Below are 9,487 nucleotides of genomic sequence, written 5' to 3'. Positions count from 1 at the left end.
ACCCATGTAATCTTTAATAACATGCCCAACAAGAACAACTATAAAGTGTGAGCAATGAGGTAATACTGGGAAAGCGAACACAAGCATGGGTATTACCCAAGTGGAAACATGGGTCCAGTGACAGGATCTGTGCACCCTGGGGGCAGAGGTTCTTATGGGTTTCCTCTTCCCCGTGCCGTCCCCAAGTCTTTCTCTGTACAAGACTCTTTCTTCTTCTCTCCTACAGCACCTGAAATTGAAACCCACTCATATCTGTGGAGGTTTCAAAGCCCTTTGCCTATTGGTGAACCATGTGGGGGTCATTGTTATCATATTGAGGGCACAAAATCCAAGGTCATTCTGGGGAAGTGGCTTCTCTAGTGGAATTTTTATAGGAGAAGTGGTCACCTCATCTGTATACCCTCTCCTTTTCTTTGTTTAATATATTTGGGAAATACTTGTCTCATGTCTACTACTGGCTGGAATTGTGCTAGGGATGGAGACTCAAAGGTGACTAAGGTGTGTTGTTGTGTTTTCTCTGTGCAGGGACACAGAGAAGTAAGCAAACAGATGACACTGCACCATGAGTGTTGGGATAAAGGTGCACCCAGGGTCCTCGGGCAGCATGTGGGAGGGGAATTTACCCAGATGTCACCTGGCTGGACTTGATGGTGTCATCCTTATAAAATTTCAGACAGGGATTGGTATTAGTCCTCATCCTGCCACATGCCATATGGTGGGCAAATTTCTTAACCATTTAGAGCCCTTGTCTCTCCACCTATTAAATGGGGATAATATTACTTCCTTCAATTCATTTCTGTGAAAATCTAGTTAAATGAGTTAATTTAGGGAAACCAATTTAGCGTAGTGTCTGGCCCAATAAAGGAAATTTCCTTGCCTTTCCTGACCTTGGTGGGGGTGAAGGGTGGGCACAGAGATGCTAAACTTGATGTCCACGAGTCCTTAAGACAGTGGTTCCCAAACTCTTGGTCATAGATTGGTGCCCAGCTGAATATCATAATCACAGGAATGGTTTCTTTAGTACAAGTGTTGGGGTGCTTTCTCTGGAGATTCTGTTTTGGGGAGTGTAGGAAGGGGCTGCACCAGAATTTGAAAAGTTGCCCAAGTGATCCTGAAGCATAGGTAGATTTGGAGACCTACTGAAAATATATTCAAAAGTATGAGTGTGCATGCACACATGTACCTATGTGCATTTTTCCAGAGAAAGGCCCCCTTGTTTTCACCAGATTCTCAAAGTGCTTCATAATCCCACAAAAATTAAGAATAGCTCTTGTGTGCTGTGTGCTCGCTGGCACAGACGATGGTCTGGAGAATATGAGCTTAGGACATGAACTGGCCTCTAAGTCTAGCACTGCTGGGCTTTCCTCCTCCCCTCACTCTAGAGATTCCTGGGGAAATAGGAACAGGTGCTTGGTCACCTGACTCTGGCAGGTGGGTAAGTGGGGCATCTCATCATGCTGACTCCAGAGGTTCCTGAGATAGTTGTAACTGGCCTGAAAAGTTGATATGGAAATCGTTTCCGTCTGGTTCCTGTAAACGTGAAATCTGTTATGAATTACATCCATCTGAGTGAAAGAGGGATAGAGGTTTGTGGTGTGTGTGTAGGAGAGGCAGCTTCTGCATGGTCTGAAAGCTTTTGCAATTTTTCCTAATTGGTCCAATCTTTGTCAGCAATGAGTCTCCTTTTTTCTTTTCTCCATCCCATCCTCCATTGCCTGTAATGTCTGACTTCCTGGCAAGGCAAACAGGCACCAGAACTGGGATGTTGTGATTCCGGAGGATTTTCAGGTGTGTGATGGTAAAAACAGGCAGGAAGGGAATGTTGGCTCTGTGTTTGGCAGCTAAGGAGACTTGTTTTTCAACATGCCTTGTGAGGTTAGGAGACTTGGACTTTTTTCCTTGTTTTCTGTATTCTCGGTAAGTCTCCTAAGATGCTCTATGAACTGTGCTGTGAACTCTGACTTCCCCTATGATGTCCTCAAGTTTACCACTGAAGGGACAGAAGTTTGCAAGTGTTTCCGGTCGCCATGGGTGATACCTTGGTAACTTGAACTAAGTTCATGTTAGTTTGTAGTCTTTGGTGTCAACTTTAGGGTACCCATTCCTTTGTTGTCTCCTGTCAGAGCTAACACAGACCAGGTAAGAATGTGATTTGCCTCATATAGAACCCCCTACCATGCAGTTATATCTAGAATATGAAATAGTCAGTGAGTGCTGTGAGTGTCTTTCTGTGTGGTTGTTAGTCTGTTCGTTCATTCCTTCAACCCTTACCTCTTGCTTGTCTGCCACGTGCCAGGCACAGTCACCAACACTGGAAGTATCGTGAGGACCAATGCTCAGTCCTGCTTTTCTGGAACTTACCTTTTGGTGAGAAGGACAGGAGAATAGGCGGCATGATAGAGCAGACAGAGAATCTTGTTTTCTAGGATGCTTTCTTCCTTGTTAGCTTGGTGGCTTCCTCTTCCTCACAAAATACTCCTAACACTAGGATCTTAAAGATGAATAATAATGGAAATAACTTAAGATACTTCCCCTTCCATGGGCATTTGCCTTTAAACTGGAGTTAAAATCTTATGTAAAGGGATGTGGAGCTAAATTTTGGGGTAGGCTCTGTGGGAAGACCTGGAATCTCCCTCTGAAGTGGCTAATGCTGCCCGGCTGGCTGTAGCTCATTCACCATGCCTGTCGCCAAGCTGTGTGAAGGTACAGATGTCTCCAATGACACCCTCCAAGTTGTCTCTCTTGTGTTTCTACTTCTCTGCTTTGTATCACTCCCACTTTACCACCGGTGAATCCCTCTCTGTTTTCATGTGTGGCTGGCAGGTGCAGTCGAGATACCAGGAGGAAGGAATCAAGCAGCTGAGGAGGGGCCAGGCTGTTCTTCCTCCCACCCACAGTACCTGCTCTGCACCCAATCCTTCCCCCCCACCACACTGTCTACCCTGCATACCCCCGTGCCTTCAGAGCTTTGCCCAGACCTCTGAGGCCTGCATGAGTGCCTGTCTACAGGGCTGTCTCTCAGCTAGTCCTCTGGCTCTTATCTCCTGCCTTGCTTGTATACCCCTGGGCAGAAGCTGCCATGTGTCCTTGGCCACCTTTTCTCATGGACCATGTCTTTTTTGCCCTGTCCCTGAGACCAGCCTAGACTTCCCAAAACATGATAGCCATCTTTGTGGCCCTTGTGTGAAGAGAGCCCAACAAACGCTTGTGGCCTGACTGATTGGCTTTCCAGCCAGGCCATCAGTTGTTTCCTGGCCACAGTCTGGCTCCTCTTTTGAGTGCCTTCCCCTGCCCCCCACTCTAAGGAGGCAGTGGCCAGATTCACGTCAGCAGCTGCTCCCACTGTGGACTGTGGTTTTGGTGAGCCACTTTTTAGGCCTCTCATCTTTATGGGAAGCCTGCCTAGCCCCGGCCTGATTAGAATTGGATGGTGGCAATAAAGGTTTCCCTTCCCTCCAGTGGGGCTGAGTGTGTAGCCTTGAATGGCTGGAGTTAGCCACACATGATAGCGGGTTTCCTTCCCGGGCCTCTAGTCACTGTCTTCAACTGTGCGGTGGGTCCACTTGGCTCAGGTCACCCAGACAGGACTGAAGTCAGGCTCTTGCTGTGTTGGGTAGGGCCTGGGTAACTAGGTGAGGTTAGGTGCCCACCCCTTGATCTCCTTTGGGATGGAACTTCTGAAGGAGAGCCAGGCAGTTGTGCAGTGGGTCCTGAAGCAATAGCAGGCCATGGGGAGGATGGCCACGGATGGAGTGAGGGCACCTTTCAGTGACAGAAGGTACCTTCTGCCCAAACAGAAGTTGAATTTATTTATTTATTTATTTATTTATTTATTTACTTACTTACTTACTTACTTACTTACTTTTAAAGGAAGGAAGGAAAAGATGAAGAACTTTAGAGGTCAGAGTCTGAGACAGCCCAAGGTGGAGACAAAAGGAGTGCTAGGGAAGAACATACACTGAGACACAGAGAGACAGTGAGTGGCAGATTGGCAGAGAGAGAGGCAGGAAGACCACAGGGAGAGAAGTACTGAGAGAGAGAGAGACAGAGGAAGAGGGAGAGGGAAGCCTAGAGGAAGCAGTGGTGACATTGCTTATGGATTTACTGATCCCTGACTTGTTCACTTCTGCTGGGAGTCTCTAAAGTACAGTCTTAATGTAGGTATCCATTTAATAATAATAGGATTTCTTGAGCAATTGCTGTGTGCCAAGTACTGTGCTAAGACATTTTGTAAATGTAACCTCCTTTAATTTTTATGACAATCCCATGAGGGGACTTTCATTATCTCATTTTATACAAGAGGAACAGGTGCTCAGAATAGGGAACATGGCAAGCAAGGAAAAGAGCCAGGACTCTGACCTGAGGTCTGTGGAACCCCAACGTGTATCACTGTAAAATATGTGACACTTCTTTCTCTTCTGGGAGCTGCACCATCCATTTTATCCCATGTGGTCCTCTTTTCACAAACAGCCCACCCATTTTTCATCTCCTACCTCTGCCATCACTCTCTGCTTTCTTGCTGCCAGCAGTCAAGCCCACAGACTCACCGTGAAAGCGTATCTTACCTTTGTGTACCATTGTGTTTCCAGAGCCTTTCCCATGCAGTGATTCTGTGAGCAGATATTATTTTCTACATCCTGTAGAAGGGGAAAGTGGCTCAGTGAGATTCAGTGACTGCCTAGGGTTGCACCACACAACTGTTAGGTGGCGGAGCCAGGATGCAAATCCAGTGTCAGAATTCAAATCCAGCACCCTCCTAACCTCACTGGCCACCTCTCTGAGGAGCCATGTTCTTCATAGCAGCCACTCCATCTTGAGCCAGAGGATAGGCCATGGAACCAGGAAGTGGTTTGCATTTGGAACTGAGATGGGGTTGGTTGTGGGTAGAGAGACACTGAGGCAATGAGTGGGCCCATAGAAACTTCTCCCTGGGAGCTGCAGCCTCTCCCCAAGGCAGAACATCTGAGTAATGGCTTAGTGTTGACCGCTGGCCATTTTCAGAAAGTCTGCCCTCCAACAGAGTAGAGGGCTGATACGTCAGGTAAGTGTGAGGAAACCTACTGTTTGGGGGGCATGTGTTAGTGACTGGCAGACCTGACATCAGGGAAACATGGAGACAGCCAGGTGTGGCAAAGGGACCAGGAGCAGTGTCCACAGAGAGTAGGATACCTGCCTTGAAGTGTTCCATTTACCTTCTTTAAAGGGAAATGACCACGAAAGCAAAGGCAGATCTCCCACTGGTGCTCCCACATGGTTGCAGCTGAAGTCCTGAGGCTCTAAGGTCCCTGACATGTTGTCCTGATGTCAGAGTCGGGTCTGCTGACCCCTCAGAGGGGTTAAGTTGTCCCATCTGCACCCTCGCTACCCTCCTGTAGCGAGGAGGGTATCTGTGGAGCCACCCCGGCCCTATCTCCTTGAAACACTGCCTTGGGTCTCCAGAAATAGCAGCTGTCAGAGAGAAGCAAATACCAACAGAACAAGCAGCCTGTGTGTGAGTCTTTTCACTCAGAATTAAAACAGAAACCAAAAAAAATTGTTATCAACGCAATACCTAGGGGCCATGTGATAGAATAACTGTCGTCTTCCTGGGGTTGTGTAAAACTTTCCAAGGCCCACGGCCCTCTGATGTTTGGTAACTCTACCCATCAGCATATCGGACATCTTCAAATATATCCACAAATCACATCAAGTAGAATATGTTTGCTGTAACAAAGTTAGAAACAATGGTTGTGTTTTTATAATGTTGAGTTTTATTAAGAATAAATTATTCACTTTGGTCTTGTGATATAGACTTTATTATATTGATAGATAACTCTTATGTGTTGAGCTGCATTTGACTAGTTGACACAATGTTAAGTGTTATGGACATTGAGTTATATATGCATTTTGATTTTGTACTTTTCCTCTCTATTTTGGACCCAATCTAGTTTTTTAAAAAATTTTCGAGTGTTTTTCTGGGGTAATGAAAAGCTTGTAGGGCATAGGCATTGAGTCTCTTGTGCCCAGTGTATAATCTCTTCTATCCCTTCCCACCTCACCCTCCAGCCCCAGAGTGAGAGAGAAAGAAAGAGACTTCCTCAATGAATTGATATTCACTTTCTGGCCTAAATTATACTAGGTTCTCAGGTCCTCCAGTCTCCTCTTGGTGTTGTTTTTATAACTATAAAATATAAGAAGTGTTCTTTGAGAAATGTGGAAAATTTCTAAGTGTCCCAAACAGATGATATTAAATCAGTTACCACAGATCCTTTGGCAGAAGGGAGGATATAAATTCTAAATGTGATTGTGTCAACCAGCTCAGATTTTCAGAAGTGAAGAGTAAAGATGTGGGGAGGGCTGGTTCTTCCAGAGCCTCTGACTGCGACCTTTGTATGGCTCTGGTGTAATGTAGATGATGGATTTTCCCTCTTGCTCCAAAAAAGAGACTTGTGCTGGATGTAGCCATGATGGAGGTGCCTCACAGGCACTGTGTGCAAATATTGTGCCTGAGGGGAGCAGAGTGAAGAACTGACTTGGGTGACAAGAGGCAGAATTTTAAAAAGGAGAGGAAAGCTGGGGAAAACCCCTCTAGGCCCAGGGACCTGGCTCATCCAAGACATTCAGGTAGGGTCCGGGCTATGGAAGCAGGAAGACACTCTGCCATGTGGGGACACCATGGCTTCCTCTTTAGGGACTGAAGCTGGGCTCTGGCTATGCTTCCCAAGATGGGGGCACCAGGTCTAGCTTCCAAAGGGCCACTTCTAGGAGGGGCCTGTTACTCATCTGGAAAACTCTATCAGCACCTTGAGTGGGAACCTGTAGGGGCGAGGGAGAGGGGGGAGCATTTGGCTATCCTCAACCACAGTGATTTACCTGACATTAGAAAAACTAAAATGAAGCATCATGAATTGTGACAGGCCCCGTTAATGTGACACACTCATTAAGAGCTCTGATAACTAGTGGTATTTAAAGAAGGGGAAAAAAACCCTCATAAAAAGACATGAAGGGATTTACTACAGGAAAAGAAAATATAGATCCCTTGAGATGACTGATACAAGAGAACAAAGGAGGTCATGAAAGTGGCTGCCTTTGATCAAGGTGAGAGCCAGAATCTTCAAGGTTGGGCACAGGCACTTCTGAAACCTAGGAGAAGCATCTTTTGGGTCATGCCTGGTGTTTCTCCATTAAGCAAGTAGTACATTCAACCAGACCTTGCTCTTTGTTAATGGAGTGGAATCCCCTTTCTACACTAAAAATGAGATTATGTAAAATCTAAAATTTATTTGAAAGAGGGAGGGCTTTTTTGTGTGCCTGATGCATTACCATAAAATGACACTGTCTTACTCCTTATTGCCTAATTAGTAATATTGTACTTCTGTGTGAAATGGTGTGTTTAAACATTGCCAATCGATTTAAACAAAAGAATTCAAAATACTGTAGGATGGAGCACAGTGAAACATTCCTGCCAGCCAGTGTTCTCCCAGGGTAAGGTTTTTGTCATTTCAAGGTATGCCTGTGCAACAGGAACATAGCAGAAGAGGGAAGTTTCCTTCAGTTTCCCAGTCCTCACCGTGTTTTCTGACCTTTCCATTTCCTTCATCCAGGGCTTAGCTGGTCCTAGGGCTGTAAAAAGTTTTAGGGTCTTATAGACTTAGCTGGATATTGGGCTTAGTGGGATCTATCATTCATTTTCTCATTCATTATACACTTAGTGAAGACATATATAAACTATGGGTTCTAGGTATTAAAGACATAGAATGAGGATAATAGAGTTCCTTTCCTTTAGGAGGTCAGCCCAGTGGGAAAACAGATGTTCTTGTGGAAAATTGAAATATACCCTGGTCAGCAAAGAGATGAGCAGATTTCATGGCAACCTTGAGAAAGAGTGTAGTAGAATAGCCTGCCTGCTGTAACAAATAACCCCCAACTCTTGGTGGCTTAACAGGATAAAGGTTTATTTCTTCTATCACAGTCCAACTTAGATTGGCAGGGTCGTGATAGGGGACATTCAGGGTTTCAGGGTTCTTCTGTTTAGAGGCTGTGCCATCCCCTTGGGCCTGGAAATTTTCCTTTGGAGCCCCTGAATCTGGGCTGACAGATAAGAGATAATAAGGGGCATGGAGGGTTGTACCCGAAGTTTTAAGGTCCAGGCCTAGAGGTGGGGCTCATCATTTCCTACATGTTCCATTGGCTAGAAAACAATTCATGGCCCTGCCCCCTGCAGGGGAGTCTGGGAAATATGGTCTGGCTTTGTGCTCATGTGGAAGAAGAGCAGGTTTGGTGAACATTAGTGCCACATTCACTGCAAGGAGCAACTGCTGCCCCCCCCCCCCCACCCCGAGAAGTCAGAGCAGCTCCATGAAAAGTGAGTACTGAGGGTGGGTGGAGTTTGCCACATAAAGATGTTGAGTGTTGGTGCCAGGTCAGGAGGGAGTAGGGGTGTGAGAAGAGTACCTCAAGGAAAGGAAGTGGAAATAACTTGGATTTGTCTTCAGATAGAGCTGGATTTAAACATTGGCCTACAACTAGCAATGGTGTGACCTTGAGCCTGGTCCCTGTGTGTCCCAGGTGTCAGCTTCAGCTCTTCATCCCATGTCCTCTCCCAGATTGTGGGCATTAGGGACTTGCCTTCTACAGTCCCTGCTGGCTCCAGTGTCAACCACAGTCACTTTCTCTGAGTATGCCCTTCTCCCTGCTCTGGACAAACCCTGACATGGACCTGTTCCCCTTCTTTGAGTTACACACACACACACACACACACACACACTCATACTCACACTCACACTCACACACACAGACACTCCAGTCCCACACAAGGTTTTTATGAGTATATCAGCCTGTACTCAGGTTTTGGGAAGCTAAAGGGAGTTCACATCATTGTAATGTAAATATTGAATGTTTGAAGTTTCTGTGCTTAGAAAGTCCTTCCGACATTTTTGCCTACCCAGGCCTTACAGTTTTAATGTATTTCTTGCCCTTTCTATTTCTCCCCCTCTACTGCCCCCAAACTACTTGAATATACTCTCCTCATTTTTATTATGCAGAGCAGTTCAGCTCTATATAGTCCCTAAACTTAGCTCAGAGCTTTCCTCTGCACATCCACTGATGTGCTTTCCCACACAAGGGGCCATATCCACTGATGTGCCTTCCCACATGATGGGCCATCTGATGGGGATCTGACCCCATCTTCTTGGATGAGGGAAAAGGGGTGGTAGAGAGACTCATTTTTCCATTGCTTCAAAGGCAGAAGCAGATGGCGTCAATTTTTGTTTTAAGTAACTTTTTCTTTCTTTTATATACAATTTCACTAAGGATCAGATGGGAATGTTGCCACCCAAATTGCAAGGTTGTTGTGAGAAATAAGATAATATATGAAAATGTGTAATATGGTGCCTGGCACATAGCAGATCCTCAATTAAAATGCAGCTGTCACTCCTCTCCCGCCCACCCTCAGAGTCACAGGGTATTAAAAGGCACAGTGCTGTGTGGTCAGTGACACTGACCTAGA

At 45.9% G+C, this 9,487-nt stretch overlaps 1 protein-coding gene and 1 long non-coding RNA gene across 51 annotated transcripts in view; both read left to right on the top strand.

The window, feature by feature from the left end:
* CACNA1C (calcium voltage-gated channel subunit alpha1 C) overlaps positions 1–9,487 on the top strand; it is a 749,041-nt gene that overhangs the window by 221,260 nt on the left and 518,294 nt on the right. The gene's annotated exons all lie outside the window — the stretch shown is intronic.
* The window catches only part of LOC128316328 (uncharacterized), a 41,695-nt gene that overhangs the window by 22,365 nt on the left and 9,843 nt on the right, over positions 1–9,487 (top strand). The window lies entirely within an intron of this gene.

This window comes from Acinonyx jubatus, chromosome B4 (assembly GCF_027475565.1).
Source record: "Acinonyx jubatus isolate Ajub_Pintada_27869175 chromosome B4, VMU_Ajub_asm_v1.0, whole genome shotgun sequence".
Lineage (NCBI taxonomy): Eukaryota > Metazoa > Chordata > Mammalia > Carnivora > Felidae > Acinonyx > Acinonyx jubatus.
This window is presented reverse-complemented; position numbering and strand designations above follow the sequence as displayed.